General features: G+C 40.5%; 1 protein-coding gene across 2 annotated transcripts in view; it reads left to right on the plus strand.

Moving 5' to 3' along the window:
• Window positions 1-279: 279 nt before the first annotated feature.
• The window catches only part of HTR1F (5-hydroxytryptamine receptor 1F), a 120,378-nt gene continuing 101,643 nt past the window's right edge, over window positions 280-19,014 (plus strand). For both annotated transcript variants that reach the window (XM_065829496.2, XM_071809859.1), the window contains exon 1: window positions 280-640. The gene's annotated coding sequence lies outside the window, so the exon portion shown is untranslated. The remainder of the gene's footprint in view (window positions 641-19,014) is intronic.

Genomic DNA, 19,014 nt, shown 5'->3' on the forward strand with positions numbered 1-19,014 from the left:
CAGACACTAAAAGACGACTAAGCAGCAGCCTTTCCACCCAATTTAGGATACACCAGGGGCCGCCCGAGGACTCGCACGGCTCCTCCCAGCCCCTGTCCGGCTGGGGGAGCCGGGAAGGTGGCACAAGGGCAAGGCAGCACACCGCAAGCGACCCCTGCTGCAACCCGCGCGGTCGGGCAGGGGGGAACATCCCTCCCCATGGCACATCGCACCGGAGCTGGGGGCACCACCCGGGAGCCACGGGCAGCGCGGGTGGAGCATCACCGCGCCGAGCATCGCCGCGCCGCATCCCGGCGCCCTCCCTCGGCGGCCGCCCCGCCCCGCCCCGGCGGCTCCCGCGACGCGCTCAAGTTACGAGGCGGTGGAGGGGCGCGGAGCCGCCCCGCCAGCAGCCATCCGGGCAGAGAAGCTTGCCCTGCCGGCTGGTGCCTCCTTTCCTTTCCCTCATCGTGTTTTCTTCTTTTTCATCCCGGGCTGGAGGAGCGGTGGCTGCGGAGGGAAGCGCTTTGCTCTCCGCGCTCCGGAGCCGGCGGCTGCCGCGGTGCGGATGCGTGTGGATCAGTCCTCGTGAAGACAGCTGCCGGCGTTTCCAAAAAAATCCCCAAACCCAAGTAAACCACCCACTTGGATAATTAAAACGGTAAATCTAGCTAACTTTTATTATCTTGCTTACTGCGTGGTTATATACGTAGATATTTATGGCTTATCTGTCTTCGTCATCCTTTGGTTTTTGTTAATTAGCTTCTTTTGCTTTGCCAGAGAACTTGAAATGTTGGGGTTTCAAACAGAGCAGGACTCTGCTTCTGCTTTATCCTAAAGTTGGACTGAGGAACAAAAACCTTCCTAGTTCATACCAGCCTTGCAAATATGTTTATTTGTTTTATTAACTTGAATGTAGATGAGATTTCATTTTGCAGGATCCCTTTGAGTTTGCTTTTTCTTAATTTAATTTTTGATGATACGGTCTAATACACATAGATGTGTATATGCTATACACATGCAAACCTGTACACTGTTTGATTTTGTATGCTGGCATTCACATCTGAAAATCCAAGTGGGCTTTGAGTCTCTTTAGTTTATGATGTTAACAAGTGAGCTGTCCTCTGTTTTCATCCTAATTCAACTTGTGGATCCTGCCAAGACAAGGTCACCCAAACCAAATGGTATTATTAAGTTTCCATTTAAGTGATGAAACATGCAATAGTTTTTACAGTTCGCAGAATTTTTATAGCTTCTTAATCCAGTAGTCTGAGAGGCTATTAATTTTATACAGGCGCTGTATTAGTTGGATGCTTTATGAGACTGGGCAACCCCAGGCTTTCTGCATATTATGAAAACCAACTTTAGGAGATTATATGTCTTTGTGGTTTTTTAGATATAATGATTTCATAGATATTTATGCTCTCTACTATTAGCTGTTCTTCCTATTGGAGTATTAATGCAGCAGACATTTACCTGAAGAAAATAAAGATGAGAGATCAGTTAAAAAAGAAGTATACATGGAGAAAATAATATCTTCTTTTCATAGAATAAGAAAAAAAGAGAGTATCATTTGCATAGCTGGTAAAAATGACTGATCTGAACTTTGCTGCAAAATATGAGCTAATCTTCCAAGTTTAACTCAGGAAAAACTTAGCTGACTGTAGATTCTGTAGCTCTTCATTTATTTTGTTTCTTTCCTTTCTGAGAAGTCATTCGTGTATTGGTCTACCCACATCCACATACATGTGCCTATACACCTGAAGTACACACACCAGCTTGACAGTGGCCAATTACAGGACTTGTGATTCCAGTTTTTGAGCCACAGAGGACTTTAAATGATGGTAAGGAAAGGAAAAAGACGAGATTTACAACACATAATCTTGAGCACATTCTTTAGAGACCTGAGTTTGGAGACTGGTCTCAGTAATAAAAGAGAGAGGACCCCACATGCCTTTCAAAGCACTTGAGCATATGCTTCTGTTCTTAACTGCTACTTGCTGTGATTACACTGCTGTTTGAATTCCTCTTCCAAAAGCTTACATTCATCCATCATTTATCTTGTTATTGTTGAAACCGGGATAGAATATGCATTAGTTGTTTATTTCTAGTCTGCAAAATATCAAGACCTGTTGACCCAAGAGGCAAATATTTTGCCTAGGGGCTAAAAATAATCTTTGTTCATGAGCATACAAACTGCTGTGTGCTGACACTGCACACTAACTTTTTGCAGTGTTGCATTAAACAGGAATATGGATGTAGGGACCATTTTTTCTTCTGCACACAGGACATGGGTGGTTAAGGGACAGGTCAGCAGCACTGTTCAAAGCATTAGTAACTCGGCAGAATGCTATTATTTGGACACTGCAAAAGGTACAGCAGTGACCTTTGCATCAGGTTGTAAGCACACTACTCTTGGTGCCTCTGCTCCTTCACAATTACCATTCACAGGCGTGATAGTATCTTCTTTATTTGGTGTGATTTCTGCCAAGTCCAGATTTCTGCCAAGCCTGTCATAAGCATCTGAAATTTCTTCATTTTGATTCTGGAGACTGAAATGCTCCGAGTGTCAAAGGAGGGAAAAAAGGTAATCAACTCCAGGCCACTGTGAAATTTTAATACAATAACTAAACTAGACTTTTAGATAAGTCAGAAATTCAGCTTTCTTAAGAAGAGCTTAATCAAGCCTCTGTTGTATTTTATTTTTCACAGAAGTTTTGGACTCTAGAGCTCCCACTGTCTTTAGTAAAACCTGTAAATAAGAAAGTTTCCTTGCAAAATTCCTCCCTTCCTCCCTTCCTTCCCTACTGTGAGCTCCAAATTACCTGGTTTTTTACCCAGGCAGCAAATGACAGAGCTAACAGAATACATTCAGCCAGGAGGCACTCACGGCTTGTACAATCTGACTTTTCAGTACTAAGATTCCTCTTTAGCCGGGGTGACATAAAAAAAGAGCTCATGCTGCACATGACATCTGCCAGGTGTCCTTGTCATTTTGTGCCAATTCCACATCTGAGGATAACATATCATTATTTTAGTGTTTAAGAGGACACAAGTGATTAAAATGTAGATTTCTTTTATAACTTACTGATGCCTGTCTGTTAGAAGTTATAGCTGAAGTTATTTGATCTGAAAGAGCAACATATTTTTCCCCAATATTCTTTAAGTTATTAATTGGAAAAAGCCTTGTATACTGCTAGATTAATTGACTTGCCCCTAGTATCAGTCCTTCATCCAGAAATGAAGCAAAAAATATGCATAGCTTCAAAGTGAGAGAAATTTACTTTAAAACAGTTTTAGTACTTGAAATCAGTTTTTCTACTTTTGTCTTTTAAATGACTAATCTCCACCTGTGGGTGTCCATTTAACCTGCGAGATAACTTTAGAAACTGCTGGAGGCAATTTGTGCTATAAGATCTTAAGTGATTAACGTTAGGTACACAATATAATGCATTTTCTGTATTTAATGGGTTGTATCTCTTGGCTTTGAATGCCTTTTTTCTTTTTTTCCTTTTTTTTTTTTTTGATGTTCCATTCTTGCCTGCAGGGTTTCTCTGTAATTTATGGTCACAAACAAAGGTTACGGACTCTCTAATTCAAGCTTCAACTGTTATGGCATTTTTATACAAATGCTCATTTACTTTGTTATAGCATTTAGCAAGAAGGATCAGTGGGCATGATCTGTTATTCTGCAACTATTGTGTGAAGAAGTGATTCTATCCAAAATGTGTCCCCTGGTTATATTTTTTTGCAAACTAATTATGCATATCAGACATAATGTTGCCCTCTACTACTACATTATGTTTTCAATGGTAATAAAGTTGGACAATTTTCATTGCAAGAACAAAAACAAAGTATTTTTCCAGATGACATTTGATGTCCATGTTGGGAAAGTTACACAAGGAAGTTGTTCCTGACAGACAAGCAAGTCCTTCATTATATAGACTTCACATTTTAATTAAAACCAGGGCACATTTTGAAAAATGTTGGCAATATCTACCATATATAGTAAATTTCAAGCATTATTTCATGATGGTTCATCTTTCAAATTAGTGTTGGAGTAAAAGAAGGGAATTGACAGTCATTTGCTTCACACTCTCTTCATGTCGTCAGTTCTCCTGCAGTTTCTGGAGGAAGAAAACACACATGGCAGTACAGTAAACTATCAGACCTAGACATCCAACAAATCGGCTAAACATTTATGAGTTGCCCTTGCCTATAGTAGGAGTGTATCACCTTGTAATTTGGGAGGCTTACTTGAAAATGGAAGAGTTATGAAACTGGTTTTGACTCTTAGAGCTGTGCTTCTCTGTGTATGCATTTGCACTTTTTCTGCAGGAGACAGGCAAGAGAGCCTGAAACTAAAGGCTGGATGGCTAGTTTTAAGGTACAAACATGGCTTGTTCTATCATGAAGCACTGGCAATTCAGCACCACAAAAAGCCTGATCTAAGTACTCCCACATTACTGACTTCATCAAAAAATGAAAGGATTTCTAACAAGCACTAGTTGTGATATTGTCTTTAGAGAAATTACATCAGGATACAAGCAAGTAGCCTTGTTGAATACATTTGAGCACTATTTCTTATTGTCAAAATGCAAGCTGAATTTTGAAAGTTTTGTTTTGAGGGGCAAGAGCCTCCAGTTGAAGATGGGGCTTATGAAAGAAAAAAAAAAAAGTTCACCTAAATTCAATTTTTAGATCATTATTCCCTAGATATGATCTTCTACCCCCTTAGGCCTAATTCACTGCATTTTATAAGAAAACATTATTCCACTGTGTTCAGTACTACTGTTTCAGGGCTTTGACTGAACTGCATTTTTTGTTGATGATAGAAAATACAGTGGTTTGATGGCAAATACATCCAAAAAGAAATTGACAAGTCAGCTGGCCCACTAGCAAACGGAGCAGTTGTGCCTTAGGTGCTGAACAGTAAAAAGTCATTCTCTGCCGCAGGGACTACTGAATTGCATAGTAGCTTATTGCCTTAAGACAGTCACTATGAGCTGTGAAGAGTGCATAACATGAGCTACCGACCTGCTTGTGTACATAAATACATGTGTGTTTACATGCATGTGTACACAAACACACATACCAATACAATGGAGGCCAAATATAGAATCCATATGAATGAACAAAGTGTTGCAATGAATTATGAAAGAACATGGGGAATGTGACCTCCTGGAGCAAGAGTAAAGGAGACTAGAAACGAAAAAGAACAGAGAGTCACAGAAAGGTCAGAGCCATTATGTAAATTTTGGACACAGTAGTCAAAAGGACTGAACTGGCTGATCTAACTCAGAAAAGGTACTGCCTGAGCAGTAATGAGAGGTGATTAGAATTTGATGTATGTTTTATGATAACGCAAAATCAGGAATTCCTCTAAAGGGTACTTTGTACCTATTGAAGTGTGGTTCCATTTGGCAACTTCTCCTGACTTAAGGAGAACTTCTGAACTCACCGCTCTAACTCACAATACAATTTTAGAAGCCTTTGACCTTCAAAAATAGTAGTTGAACGACTACATCCTAACTGTGTAGTCATGTCGGCAATAACAATTATGGGCAAACAGACAACAGTCAGATTCCTCTTCCTCCTTTTTCACAGTAGTGGGAATAAAAATTGATTTTAACCAAGTTTCATTCCTTTCCCTTGTAGTAACGCTTTCTTCCTGGAGCTGTCCATAGTTGGCTCCTACAGTAGCTGAATGAGGACAGCAGAACTTGGGTCTTTTCATGTAGAGGAGTGCCAAATGTTCTGTGCTTATTGCTTCCTACCTCTGACAGAGGACATGACGATCACTGAATCACTGTTAAGGTCAGCAGCATAGCATGACTTCAGCATCACATTGCATCTTCTCTCCTCCCTCTTTTTCCCAGCCTCACAATTTTTCTTACCTCACAGCAGCTAGATTTCAGGCAGACCACGCTTTCCTTGTCCTCAGCTGTCTGACTTTTCTGGTCTTTTGACTTCCTGGATTGCTACTGATTGCACTCATGTGAAAGTACTGACACTGCCCTGACTGAAAAACTTTCCTTCTGGGTACCAATAGTCATCATGGCTGTTGTTTTTCCCTGATTCCAGAAGCCAGAGTGCGTAACAGTATTGCAGGGCTGCTGCGATATATGAAAAGCAAGCATTTTCCAGTTTTAAATAGAGATTATTTTTTTGTATCATAACCATATTCATTAGACTCTAGATGCATAGATTTGGGCCATAATTGGATCTTTTGCTGAAGAAGAATGATCGTTCTCTGGAAAAAAAAAAATATAACATAGTCCTATCTTTTTACCTAGCATAAACTCTGTTGATTTGAAAGCATTACATCTATTCAGTTCATTTGTACTAAGCCAAATATTATCTATGAAGTTTGATGTGGAAAAATAGTACTCATTCTTTTAACTGAGCTTTGTGCTAGATTATAAAAGATCAGTATGGCTTGGACAAATCACAGTAGTAGGTGGTGATGGAGCCCACGGAGTATAAGTTTCCCAACTGACTGTGGTTCACTGAGTCACTGATGAGAAGGGGGTGCTCTGAAACCAAAAGGGAGACAACCGAAACAGAGAGGTCTATTATCAAAAGATTATGAGATATTTCAGGCTATGGCTTATTGGTATCTCAACCACTAGCAGATGTAAGCAAATTTGGATCATATCTAGCATTGTTTGCAGGTGCATCCCAGTCAGTTATTGTAGTATTTCCCTCCAGCTGGAGTTATAATGAATCCTAGTAACTGCAGGACAAACTTCTACCATTGCCACAGACACAAAGCAAAAAAAAAGGCAGTTTGCATGAAAACATTAGCAAAACATTCACATAGAAAATAAATCTTAATAACTCATTATTACAACTACTGTCAAGTTGTAAGGCTTGCACCACTTCTGGTTCTCCAGGAGACTCTCCCCGGTATCATGTGATGTTTTAATTAATAGTCTAGCAATAATTAGTATTCAATTATTAATTAACAGTTTAGCTGTGGGAATAACTTGTACGCTTGGTAAGTGTGCAGGTGATACAAGGTTGACAAGGAATGTAAACAGGTTGAACAACTGAGTTAGAATTTAAAGGGTTCTTTAAGAAACATAGATCAAAAGAACAAGTATCAAGGATACTCTTGGGCAGGAACAATTAAGAATGCAAATATAACAGCAGAAATGACTGACCATGAGGAGATGCATATCCAATATATGCCAGCAATATCACAGAGCTGATTCATGTTCAGATGATGTAACCGGCAGATCCTTTTTGAAGAACTGCTACATGGCCATCCACATCCTGGATCTGGGCACGTGGGGAACAGAGAGAGCAGGGCTGTTCTGCAAGAGAGGACATACTGGGAGCTGAGGTGACCCTGGCACAGGCACTACCTCACTGAGGGGGCACAGCCAAGTGCTGCTCATGGGACCCATCAACAGCCCAGGCATCGCGAAGAGATGAACCAGGGCTAGGTGACACCCAAGGGAACAGTCAGGAGCAAAAAATGACATTGACATTATCTAATGACATAGAAAAAAATCCAAATGTACTGGAAAAAAATAAGAAAATAATATAATTACTTGCTCAAGTAAACAGGGAAGTCCACCTTTAGAGACCTAATAGCATTTTGATCTCTGTAAAAAATGCATTTAAGCTGTTGATTTCTTTCTTAGTGAAGGACTTCTATCCTGTACTCTCTAATGCTTGTATCTACATAAACAATCTTCTATACTGGACTTGCCCAACATAATGGCATCATCACCATCTCTTCTGCACAAAGAATTTGCGGCGATTAGGAACGACGCATACCAGGACGCAGACAGAAATTCACTCAGAGGCAGAGATCTTGTTCAGGAAGGAGCGCAGAGCCTGGCCAAGCAGAGAGCTGACCTAGGCCTAGGCTTAGGCTAACTTCTTTATTCACCATTTACAATTTTATAGGACTAAGATGTTTACAAAAGGTGTTTTTCCACTAATTGTTTTTAAAAACACACTAAACTCATGTGATGTTTGTCTCACTTGTTTTTCCACTCATTCACAGACCAGGCCCAAGGACATTCACACATCCCAGACACTTGGGGGCGGTTATCCAGCTCGAGATACCATTCTCACAAGTCTGGGCTATAACTTTTTACAATTACGAGAAACATACTTCAAAGTAATCTGTCCAAAGCCCTTTATATATTATTATGTTAGTATTATGTCTTCGACTGTCCGGATGGTCATGTTAGTATTGATCTTTCTTTATCATCTGGGTGGCTGGAACTGCACATCTTGCTTTCCCACATTTTACTTTCCAACAAGGATTTTTACATTAGGCTTATAAATTAAGCTCATTTGCACTCTGCCTTTTACTGAAGGCTTTTAATTGTTTTTCTTCCAGCCAACCCTCTATCTTCTCAAGGATTGCACTACAGGTCTTATTATGAAATTACCTGAAAACTGACAGTTGCCAAGTTGCCAATGTCCAAAAGGGCCTGTGCTGTTTTAGAGATGAAATGTGTGTTTCTTTTCATCTAGACCAAAAGCCCAGGGTGGTTGTGGGTTTGGGTTTTGTTTGTTGGGTTTTTTTTTAATATTTTAGGATGTTTATATCTAGCAAATAGTTGCTTATTCTATTAATAATGAGGATCTGTGGATATGTCTACATTATCACTTCCTTGATTTGCTGTTAAGTCCCTATGTCCTGATCATCCAAACTTTATCAATTACTTTGTTTGGACCCTGTTATGGAGCAAACCAAATAGTTTCCTCCAAGACAAAAGCCAGATGTGGATTTGGACGTGATTTGCTGAGGAGACCATTTCACATTCCATTCAGCACAATAGCTAAGACCATACTCAGACTGGGATCTTCCTACACAGTATTTCCCAGCACACTCCCAGAAGACCTTCTGCCCTTAAAGGTTCACAAGTCCTCATGATATGTCCAAGGACATGCAATCTGTCTCCCTTGCTATCCAACTACCATTGCGCTGGGTCAGCCCTCACATCAGTTTAGGTATTTTGAACCATAAAACCCCTGGGTGGGGTGGGAGGGGTGCGAAGAATAATAATATCTTTGAGCCATGAGGGCCTGTGTTAGGTGCCATGTAGTGTGCCCACAGCTGTTTATGCTGCTCTAAACTGAGTTAACAGGAATATTGTGGGCAGAGAACTCTCAGCAACAGACACATCTTTTTTGTTTCTCTTAGGTATGATTGGTTCAGGCTTAAGATTTTTGTTTACATTTCAGATTTTGATAATGGTCTAGTGACATCAAGTTTTCTCCTTGGGCAAAGCAGACAAGGATGTCTTCAGTCCAGGGCAAGCCAGTTACCACCAGAGAGATGACCAAAAAAAAAAAAAAAAAAAAGCAAGACGAGCAGGCTAGGATGCCTCCATTATTTTTGGCACAAAAGTCAGTGATGCTTTGGACTATTCGTAAAGACAAATTTGACCTAGAAAAGACCTATATTTGGGTACAGCTACGAAGGAAACACAAGAGGGCTTAAGTGTGAAGCCTGCTCATGACTGTTTACACTGGCAGCACATACCTGTAAGTAGTAGGCTATTCAGGTCCCCAAGCATAGCAAAGAATGGGAGCTTTCAGTGCTGACAATTGTCTAGAAAAATGCTTGTTCTTTGGTGAAGCAGTAGCACAATCTCTAATGAAGAAAAGTCTGAGCTGTGTATATATTGTGACAAAATTTGGTATTCATACTGGAATTCTCAATCCACTGTAGCAATCTAAAAGCCAAGTGTGTCATTTGTGCATAGTTATGCGATCTTTAATCAGCTGCAACTGCTCTGGGTGTATATCTTGTTTTTAAGATGACCTATTAAGCTGTCATCTGTAGCTGCTTGACCCGTAATGGATAACACCATTAGGAGAAACAAGCACTAAAACTGAAAATAGTTTTACTTACTTTTGTTAACATTCATCTGACAGTCCAAAAGGCTGCAGCTGGGACTATGCAACCACACAAGGAGTGCAAGTTCACCATGGTGGTATACTTTAATTGCCTCTTTCTAGTGCATTTACATTTCTTCTCTCAATTCTCAGGTAGCAAGCCAAGTCTGCTGCTGATTAGCTCCATCCTTGATCTTGTACTGAATCTATTTATTTGCTCTCCTGGCAGTTTGTTAGGCTAATGGCACTCATTTCTTGTTATCTGCAGGTACATGTAAGAAATAGGCAGACCACATTTAGTCATTTCAGTAATTTCAAACCAGTAAATCTATGTAATAGAAGAAGAAAAGGGGTGTGTAGCTGGATTGGAACCTCATCTGTTTTTAATATTAAGCTAAATTCAAAAAAGGTACCAGAAAAGTGTGAAAAACATGAATGAGGAAAAACAGATGTTAGATTTACAGTGAGATTCTTTGGAGTTTTTAGACATTATCCTTCATAAGCAGCCACTGTCTCAATGGTGCACATCACTGGTTACATGAATGATTTCTGTCTAAAGCCTGACGTTTAATTTCAGAAAAGCAGTCACTAATTTCTAACTTCAGAAGTCTCTAAAGCATGTCAATCATTAGTGACAACCAGCAAAAATTCTGAATCTAACAACTTAGTATTTAGAAAGAAAAGAGGATAAATGTACCTTGCTCCTTTTCAGAGCTATATAATACAGCATTCTGCCATGAACTGTACTTCTGGATATTTAAACACAGTTTCCTCCTTGGGTACTGGTGGGAAAAGAGGAGAAGGCATAAGGAAAAGGCTAGATTGTGAAACCAACCAAAGAGGAGGGCAGGAAAGAAGAATGTGAGGAGCTGTCACTCACGAAGGCAGCCCTCAAACTGCAGTGACTAGGTAAAAGAATTTTCATAGAATCATATAATAGACATATGATAGGATTTTGTTCAGGTGCAAAATGTGAAATGCACATTGACACTTAAAAACTGGAAAATAAAAAAGTTAACTGAGGGTCATTAAGCCAAAAGAGTAGAACTATACTGCTTTGAAAACACATTCTGCCTTCAGCGTGAAAATGTTTCTTATCTTGTGTTCTGAAGAACTAATGCTGAAGAACTGTAACTCATGTAGCTGAGGAAATAACATTTGTGGTAAACCACATATCCACCAAAACGATCTAATTTAAAGTAGTAAAATTATTTGGGAATACGCCCAAACAGTTTTGCCAGAATGAACTTTGATAAAACATTTTTGAGCACAGAGACCTTCATTTGTTTAACATTTTTGAGACACCAGTAAAGGAAGATCATTGTGACAGGACAGCTGTGTTTCAGTTTCCCTAACATTTCAGTAATTAGAAGGCACATTCCAGATACAACTTCTTACTCTTCAGGGGTTTCCCATCTTGCAGCAGTTTTGACCTCATGAAGGACCATGCTCTCTGGCTCTGCTACTCCTCCTGAACATTACGGGCTGTTCCCAGGCTTGGAGCCACACAACAGCAGCAAGAATGGCTTTCTAAGGAGTTTGTTAGGGCACTCTAACGGGTATAGATGACCCAGTTCAAAGCACCTTTTTTCTCCATTTAAAAAAAGGGACTGAAATGGAATATGGCTAGTCAGTGTGTGGGGAGAGTAGGAAGAAACCAGCCAGCACTGTCTTGCTAAGCGTGCGGGTGCCCACACTTTGAACTCCTTTACCTTTCCCCAGCACAGGCAGAACTGACCTCTGCTGGGGAAAAAAAGATTTGGTTTACATTCAAACAAAGAGAGGAATGTATTTTTGTCATACTCCTTCTTTCAATACCTGTTTGCAGAAAATAATTAAATTCTTCTTTCTCAAGACCTATTTGTGAAGGCTACCTGATGCAACACATGGCAACCAAGGGAAAACAGTACACTAGCAGTAGTGTGCCTGTCTTGCATTCATGTAAATCGCTTGCAAGAATGGGCTGTATCTACTGTATTTGGACATATCCTGAGGCAAGGATGAAGAAAGAGGAGGATGAGTCCTAATCATCTTCAGCAAATTTTATCAGTTCAGTGACAGAGGCAGACCCCTGCCATCAACAAAGCCAGGGATGATATGCTAGGTCAGGGAGTTTGCTTCTCATCTTGCCAAGGAATACAGCAACGTTGCAGACTGACTTCACAGATGTGTGGTGAGGCTAAACTGGTGGTCGTCTGCACAGTTACCAGGGCTGTTGCAACATGAGCATCAGCTTGTAACAGTCAAAGGGAACTTCATCTAGCGGTTTAGAAATAGCTCATTTCTGTCTCTATCAAAAAACTCACAAGAGAAAGCTTTGTACAAAACACTGGGGAAAAAAACAGATTTGACCAGAATGTATCTGGTTAAAAAAAAAAAAAAAAGGGGGGGCAGGGGGGAATTAAAATGGATTTAAAATGCAGAAAGATGAGGAAGCAACTTATATTTTTCTGATGTGGATGCATGTGTCTATTGAAATCCAACTTCCAGTTTGTATCAGAGGTACATAACCAAGAAAAAAGGAGAGAGGAAAGTACATGTATCATTACTCTCATAAACCTCTGAGGCACCTTAGTGGAAGTGTGACAGGAATCTAGGTAGTCTCTATGCTGTTGCATTGCAGTTGAAGACAGAATGACAGAGATATGTTGAAAATACATGTAGGATGAAGCACCATTTACATAAGAAGGAACACTGTAAATACCAGGAGCTGGTTTAGTTCATCAGAATTTACTTAACTTAGAAATGGATTTTTTTTTTTTTTTTACTGCCAATTCTTTTCACAAAAGCAATAGTTATTCTAAGTGTAACCAACTCTTAAATTTTCCTTAACAGTTATTGAGAACATCTTTTGCAATGTCATAATTTTGTGATGCCTTTCCTACATATCTAAGTTGTAATACACCTGTGACTGATTTTTACTTTTTTTTTTTTTTTTGAGACAATATTGTGTAGACTTCTTTGGCAGTAACCTGACATAAACCTTTGTCTCTTGAGCCCAGACTTGTTTACCTTCTGAAAACTCATTCATTTAATCTAGAGAAGAACAGATAATTTGAAGAATGATTAAATTACATAGCCTGAAAATTAGGCCATTTATATAAAAGAGGTTTGGTCTTGTACAGCTGTAGGTATGAGTCACTGACCTAAGAACTCAAAGCATTGCAAGGTTATTAAGAATATAAACCCAAATATTATTAATAAATTGGTGAAGTAATTAAAAAAGACAGGAAATAAAATATTATTCATCCTGAGTGAAACAGAAAGCGTCTTTCTGTGGTAATGAGAACAGATCATACCCTTCATGTTCCCCGTTACAAATCTTTTGGACCGACACGTGTCCAGCAAATGCTATCGCTAGATGTATTTCTCTTGAAAGAGTTGTAGGAATCAATGAAAGTAAGGATCAAGAAGTACTGCTCTTGCTTTTGGAAAGAAAGACTTTAGCACCCTGTCTCCTTTCTTCAAACTCTCCTCTTCCTGCCTGCAACAGCTGCGAGGTCTGAAACAGCTGAGCTGTAATAAAGAAATATCCTGGGGGGGTGGAGAGACCCTGTGGGGAGAACTGTTCTTCTCAGACCGCAGCTACCTCCCAGCTGGGGAAGAGAAGGTAGTTTTGACTGAGAGTGGAGAGGGGGAAAGAAGGGGAGAAAAATACCTTTCCTGCTTTCCTTGCATCTTCACCTCCTTCTAAAACCTACTGTAAAAGCGAGAATCACTTTTTCTTCCATCTCTGTAGTGGAGGGAACTATGAGAACCTGTTCTCACCTCTCGTTCAGTGCCTTTGAGAGTGAGCCATGTCACACTTAGCTTTCAGGCAAGAGACTCATCTACAGCATCTACAGGGGAGCAGCTCATATATTGCAATAAACTGGCTTAGAGTCAATTCAATTTAGATCAAAGTGATAATAATGTGCTAAAGGAAGGAACTAAAGAACTAATTCAGAAGATGTTTCTGCCTTTTGCAAGGTTATCCAGGTAGCTACTCTTGTGCTTTTTGTTTGTTTGCAATCTAGATTCCCAGTTACATCTAAGTACTCAGCTCACAGACCCAAATTTTTTGTGTGCAAGCGCTTTTCTGGTTTTTTACCCTGTTTTATATATGGGATTGGAGGAACCAATGGGAGGTAGAAGTGTCCCTATCAGAACTAGGGACATACGTGAACAGATAAATTGAAAAGATAAAAATATTCCTAGTGCAGTCTCTGCTTTTCAGATTCTACACTGTGATAACAAAGAGGCTGTACACTGCCTGTGGCAGGGGGCTGTGTGTAACTACAAAAGCAAAACCTTGTTCAAACAAGCTGTCCTACTCTTAACTTACCATCTCTTAGGCACACACACAAGCCACCACCACCGCTTTGTGCTCTGTGCTGACTACAGCACCGTTTGTGAGGGAGTTTTGAAAGCAGGAGGCTTGCCTTGGAAAACAAGGTTTGGACCATGCTGTGTGGAACTGCCTCTCCTCCTTGTGCTGTGCTGAGGAAACCAAGTGAACAGAAGTTTGAAAGCTGCTGTTACCTGCTGTGAGAAGAGAGCAGGAGTTGCATGTGGGCTGTGAGGGATCTGCTGGTTCTGGTATTTCCTCACCTGCCTGATTTCTCTAAATGTTGTGCAGTCTCCTTGCCCTGAGGAACACGCTCCGTGCCAGTATTTGCAAGTGGGCTGCAGGGTAGTTTTACCTTAGTAAGAAGGCAGGAGTTGGGCTGGGCTCTTGGATAGCGACTGCTTCCCTGGACCAGGGAAACAAAAGTATTTTCTGAGCTGGGGGAAACATTAGCAGGTTGCAAGAGTTCAGCAAGTCTGAAACAGGCATTCTTGTAAGCGTAGTGTTCATAATGTAAATATACATATTAAACATGATCTTAAAGAGGCTGCTAAATCAAAATGCAATAGAATAAACATGGACAATAAGAAAGAGATGGAATAATTACAGGTGAGAGACTGATATAGCACCCTGGTGCTCTCACTAGACCTTTCTGAACCACACAATATACTGGAAAGTCAGCCTTCACAGGGCACTGTCTGGGGATAAAGTACCATGATTAAAAACTTACAGAGATTATAACAGGATTGATCAAATTGTGAAAGTAGTTAATTTTCGTAATTAGAAATTACTTATCTTTTATGCAGTCAGAGCCATAATGCAGGCTGCTAGCAACTACTTTGGAGTATTTCTGAATATAGTTTATGAATGCTGAAAGATAAGGTAGCAAGCCATTTTTGTAAGTAAATTCATAATACAGAGCCTTGCACTGTCATAAATGCAAAAGCCATGTCAAAAATTATAGTGTAAAGGTCAGTTTGGGGGCATGTGATATGCCAAAATGCAATCAAAACCAGTGCAAACAGGAATGACAGAGCTGGTTTGAGGAGGGAGGAAGGGCAGAGGTCACATGAAAGAGCTTTCCACCCTGCAGGGAGCCTGTGGGTCCCCCTTCCCACAGCACGGCTGTCAGAGTTGCTGCCAGCCCGCTGCTCAGAGGGTTTGGGTTTAACTTCAACCTCTGTGGAAGTGTATGACCTTGGTCTCACTGTTTAGTCTCCCTATGTCTCAGTTTCCTGACTCATATGGCAAGGTGAGGAGCACTCCCCTGTCTAACAAAGCACTAGGAAGAAAAATACATTGAAGAGGAAGAGATACTTGAACTCTGCAAGGATGGGCCACACGTGTATTGCTCAGATTGACAGATCTTCCTGTGATAAGCTTCCCTGCAGCTTCAAGTTCAGCATTACTCAGTCTGTTGTCTTGGTGTGGGAACATCCAAAATACCTACAAATGTTTTAAACAGGGCATACAGTTCTGGAGACCTCCACATAAGAGATTTGTCTCTGATTTTATCAGTAGCCAGCCATAAGTTTAAAGGATATGAATTTGCAAATGGTAGTTCAGTCTTACAGCTCTTCCCTCTCAGCAAGGTGACAGAAGGCTTTCACAGCTGGTTCTGCAGATCTTTACAAGACCTTTCCATCTTGCCTGGATGCAGCAATGTCAACTGATCATTGATTTTCAATAGGCTCTTCATCACTGAAATGTTGACACTTTAATTATCAGGAGGCCCTGCACAGGTTGAAATTAAAAATTTAAGAGTATTTATATCACACAGCTTAGTATAGTGACTCCCACAAGTTATCCAAGCAAGAAGACTTTTGAAGCTTGCCTTCCTGTAGTTCTTGTTCCTATAAAAGTTTTGAGTCCTTCTGCTCCCTCATACATATTCTCTAATGTCTAATAATACGTTGAACACATGCTGCGGCCTTTCCATTAATAGGGGTTTGCCTTGTGTCTGTTTGGCAGTGTGTTTTCATCAAAGGTATAGGAATTTGATCTCTCTGCAAGTTTAGTTACAACTAGGCAATGAGTTAAAGAGGAATTCACGGTGATTCATGGTGACTGACTGCTGATTTTCAGTCAGAGGGGAATCTGACTCCCACCAATATGGTCTCAAATGACTCTCATCAATATGGTCTAGAAGAAGGACAGCTTTAGATCCTTGTACAACTAAAAGAAATTACTTTTTTTTAAGTGTCTTTTTTATTTATTACTGTTGATTTGCTTTGTCGGGGATTTCCACTACATGGTGTCTCCTTTCTTATAATTGCAAGATCATTATCTCTTTAAGGTTGTTTTGAGCAACATGGTGGAAGCCTCCCATAGCCTATTCTCCTACTAGAATTTTTATCCTTCTTGATTATCGGCTGTGTTCCCATGACAATTCCTGTACTCATGCATCCCAGAATTAGCTCCGAACACATTCCAGCCTGATGGTACATCAAGCCCACTCAGTGCTCTGGAAACCACATCTACACAATAGGCTCTGAATGTGTGGGGAAAACAAGGTCTCTAATTTGGGTGTTAAGGTTATGTGTTTGAAAGATGGGAGAAGGGATGGACAGAAGGGAGTGAAGGAAGTAAAAGATGCTTAGGTTTATTTCTTTATTGATTTTTTTTTAATTGAAGTGCCTCATGGCTGTAGGATAACATCTATATAATTAGTATATACTTTCGGTGAAATGGAACACTTGCTGGAAAATAACTTATCAATTTATCTTCAGAGTCACCTGATAAAGCAAGCAGCTCTGTATTTTGAGTTAACTTTCCTGCAGCTTTCCTTCATTGCACCCTAAGTTTACCTGGTTTACCTCACTGTTTCCATGGGGTGCCTAGCTGTCATTTCCACTTTCAATGCTGCTATGTGGCTGCATGCACTTCAGCTGCAGAACTACGTAGCCTTCTCAAGATTGCAACAGCCAACTTAGTCAAAACCTGAACAAATTCTAGTAGACATCTACTCAAAAGAAACAGCTCTGTGCTCAGTGCTAGCTCCTGGAATAATGACAGACCTGACTTCAGATGTCCAGCAGGGCCACTAGCTGAGACGAGAGCACCTGGATACTCCACTACTGCAAGCTAAGTCAAGGTCCATTGGCAAAAATGTTCTCAGCAGGTGCTGGTTTGGCTCTAATTGGTGCTGGTGGTTTGCTAAGACTACCATTGCATTCCCATGTTGTGTGGCCAGCACTAACATTTCTCAGCCAAGGCATAATGAATTCTAGACAGGACTCCTGATAGATCTTTGTGGACAGTCAACACTGCTAGCAGAACCTGTTCAGCTCTAATACAGCTACCCAGAGAGCTGCTAGCAAACTTGTTTTCTGCCAGTAGTTGATGTTCACAGATGAAAGCTGGTTTGAGGCTTTCTGGGTGTTTTTCCCCCCCAGCCTGTTCTCAAGAATCTGTCCAGACTGGAGAAGTAAAGCTCCTCAACATGTCTCCATCTGATAGCAGCCTACCATCTCACCATCTGTCACAACAGCATTTTCTAATATCTTCTTCTCCCTCTTGGTACTTCTTATGCCTTTTCAAAGTTTGCCCTCTGGCATTCTCCAAATGGCACAGCACTGTTAAGCAGTGACAAATACACCTTGGGACACTTGCATTTATGGAATACCAAAAAGTCTCCTTCTTCTCAACATGATGGTTCCATGGGGGTAAAAAAAAAGCTTATTATAATGCAAACATGATTACCAAGATAGAAGGTATAGGAGAAAATGCAATTGAGATAGTAGTTTGCTTTAAAGTTTGAACAATGCTATGAGCTTTCAGCTACCTTTACATTTTATAAGATATATTACCCAAAGGAAGATATTTAAAGAGGCTTACAGATTTTAAGATATTCAGTTTGCATTAATCACAGTCTCAGAACGATTAATGATTTTATTTCAAAAAAGTTATTGCAAAAGTCTATTTTTACTATGCAATTTATGCAGACCTTCAGATGATCTAAAACTAAATTTAAAATAAAGATAATACATTCAAAGGCAAGAGTGCCTCTGTGAGGGGTCACCTATAAAAGGAATACTGACCTCTCATCACCCTAACAGAACCTCTACAAGAATCCTTCCAACAGAAACATTGCTGCCTGTTGCACCAGGTGCCATTGCCATTTCGATGAGACCCTTTTCGTTTCTTGGTGGCAAACCTCCTGATCACATCTGTCCCCCAGAGTAAAAATATCCAGGGGAGCTGCATAAGGAGGTTGCTACTTTTTTTTCTCTTTGTGTCACCAATTTCCTAACAGGCCCTTCCACCAATTCAAAATCATACAGACACCCTCCCTGCTGGTAGCCAGGTTGAGCCGAGCGGTAGACCATAAGAGGGGAATTCCAGGAGTAAGGGAAAAATACACACTAGTGTTGCTATGGAGATGAGAATTAGCACAATAACTATTGTGTTCTCTCCAAAGCTTCCTAGTCTCCAGTTTTAACTTCATCCCCCACTCCACCACCACTTCAATTCTGTCCCATTTCCATCCCAGCACACCTGACAGATTTCTGGGTCGGAACTGGGAAGGGGATGACAGAACATATAAGAACCTGAAGTCTGGCTAGGGACTAGAAAAGGGGAAGAAAAAAGTGAGGGAAGGTCTTGTAGAAAGAGGAAAAAAAAAGGGGGGGGTTATAAGAGGCAAGGTCATGGAAAAACAGCTTTTGGTGATGGTGCAGAAACAGACAGAGATGGAAAATATTTTGATACCATATAGTTATCTTCTACTCTTCCTTAATGAAGCTCTGCCCCTCATGGAGAGTGATGCACAGGCTGTAGACACTTGGCAGTGAATACTGAGACTGTCATCTTCCCTCCTATATGCAACGATCTCTTCC

Source organism: Patagioenas fasciata, chromosome 1, assembly GCF_037038585.1.
Source record: "Patagioenas fasciata isolate bPatFas1 chromosome 1, bPatFas1.hap1, whole genome shotgun sequence".
NCBI classification, from domain to species: domain Eukaryota; kingdom Metazoa; phylum Chordata; class Aves; order Columbiformes; family Columbidae; genus Patagioenas; species Patagioenas fasciata.